Source organism: Electrona antarctica (genome assembly GCF_951216825.1).
Source record: "Electrona antarctica genome assembly, contig: SUPER_24_unloc_2, whole genome shotgun sequence".
NCBI classification, from domain to species: Eukaryota; Metazoa; Chordata; class Actinopteri; order Myctophiformes; family Myctophidae; genus Electrona; species Electrona antarctica.
This window is the reverse complement of record NW_027638774.1, coordinates 583,255-585,549: the sequence shown is the minus strand read 5'-3', so window position 1 is coordinate 585,549 and position 2,295 is coordinate 583,255. Positions and strand designations below refer to the sequence as shown.

General features: G+C 42.6%; 1 long non-coding RNA gene across 1 annotated transcript; it reads right to left on the bottom strand.

Annotated features, from left to right (window-relative positions):
• Positions 1–558: 558 nt before the first annotated feature.
• On the bottom strand, positions 559–1,970 carry LOC306917705. The gene is made up of 2 exons (XR_013789225.1): positions 1,835–1,970; positions 559–980 (listed from the first exon to the last, which is right to left on the bottom strand). It is a non-coding gene; the product is annotated as an uncharacterized lncRNA (long non-coding RNA).
• Positions 1,971–2,295: the final 325 nt, after the last annotated feature.

Here is a 2,295-nt window from a genome sequence, read left to right as displayed (position 1 = left end):
CAAATGGGGGTCCGCGGGCTAATTGGTGTCAATTTGGGGGTCCTTGATGTGAAAAAGTTTGGGATCCACTGGTCTAGCCAACACCAACTCAGGACTCCTGGATCGCTTCCCTCCCCACATCCCCACAGTAGTGGGGATAGTGTTAAAGTAGTGGGGTAGTGGGGTAGTGTTCATCATCATTTTTTCACTGCGGTCGAGATCATGGATTTCACAATGCCACGCCAGACTTTCCGGTCCTTCATTGCCATCCTTCATTGCCATCCTCAGTTCCTGCTTACTGATGCATCCCTAGCGATGACATCAGGGAACGACAGTTTTCTACCTCTGGTCTGCTTTGAGGCAGGATTCCAGAGAAGAAGGGAAGATATAACCTCATTGTCAGCTCTGTAGCAGTGGCCGGCAAACTGTGTTCTTCTGGATCGGACTAGTGAAGAAACACACTGGAAGACTAGCTGACTAGTGTGTGGACCCCAGGAAGACTAGCTGACTGCCATGGCATCAGCTAATGGGGATCCTTTTCAAATAAACAGATACATAAAGTACATTTAAATACAACAAATGAATCAAGACAAATAAACATGAACCTAAACTGATTTAAACGCCAACCAATGTAGAAATATGTTCATATAATATTAATACAATAATACAAATGTAGATCTGTACAACTCAAAGTTAGGTTTTAGTGATCTGATCTGAATGATTCAGTACACTGAAAAGAACAACAATGCACATCACTACTAGTTGTGTGAGCTTGTAGATCTGCTATTTTGCCGTGTGACACCGGTGTGTGCAACAAAGTATAACTCAAGCCTAATGAAGTTTTCATCTATGAAACATCTTCATCTCTCACACTCAATCACCAGTGTCTGCCTGGCTGGGAGGAGCTATGCTCATGGTGTCATGTCCTGAAGAGGGCGCTATTGGTCCATGATGTCTGTTCAGCCAATCTGAGACCTTGGCAGAAGGTGTGTCACCACTCACTGGAACACAAGACAACACAACACAACACAACACACCACCACACATTTACAATTCGAATAAAAACACTGTCACTGCAACACAAGACAACAAACACACAACCACACATTTACACTTAGAATAAAAACACAAACCCTCACATTTTGTTCTAAATGCTAAATTTTGGTCATGGGTGGTATGGCCGACTTACTGGTAGGCTTTCTCATGTCAGCCTAGTATAACAGGCTTAAAAACACATCTTGCTGGAAAAGAGACAACGAGAGAGCTTTACAACAGAAAGCCAACTATTAGAGGACTGACTATTAATTATTGCATTTGAACACTGATGCCTTCCATGTTACAATGTGGGACAGGGTCTCAGTTTGAACACTGATGCCTGCCAGTCCCAATGTGGGACAGGGTCTCAGTTTGAACACTGATGCCTGCCAGTGGGGTGACTGTGGCTCAAGAGGTAGAGCAGGTCGTCCAATGATCCATGGGTCGGCGGTTCGAATCCCGGCTTCTCCTGTCTACATGTCGAAGTGTCCTTGGGCAAGACACTGAACCCCAAATTGCTCCCGATGTGCTGGTTGGAACCTTGCATGGCTTCCGCCGCAATCGGTGTATGAATGGGTGAATGTAATGCACAATCTATGTAAGCGCCTTGGATAAAGGCGCTATATAAATGCACCATTTACATTTTATTTATTTTATTTGCCAGTCACAATGTGGGACAGGGTCTCAATTTCATCTCTGTTCATCTCAGAGCAGCCTACTTTAATGAAAATGCATCCAATCTTGTTATTTTATGAAATGCACAAACACACATTTTAGTAAGTAATGTATGTACACATAAGAGGACAACAGTAAGACTCACTACTTGGTTCTTGTGGCTCCGTCATCACAAACGTCAACATCGTCTCGATCAGCTCCTCCTCTCTCTTCTTCCATTCTTCTGCTGTTAGAGTTTTAACTCCTGTCAGTCTCTCAAACAGAGTCTTCGGTCGTGTCTCCTTGTCACAATATCAACAGGAAAGAGAGGGAACATTGTAATTAGTGAAAAAGCGCAAATATCATCCCGATATATCAGATAGATGGTATATCAATCATCAGCACTTGAATCTGATTTATCTTCCTATATAAAAACAATGGAAAAATATGATCAGTTACATTTTAATTTGTAACCAAAGCTCTTAGTTATCAACAAAGTGTTATGCTATGTTGATTAATTGAATACATAGACCACAATGGAAACACTTACATAAGCTCTGCCTGGCTTGAAACGACACTCATGGTGTCAAATCCTGAAGAGCGAGTTCCTCCACTCACTGGAACACA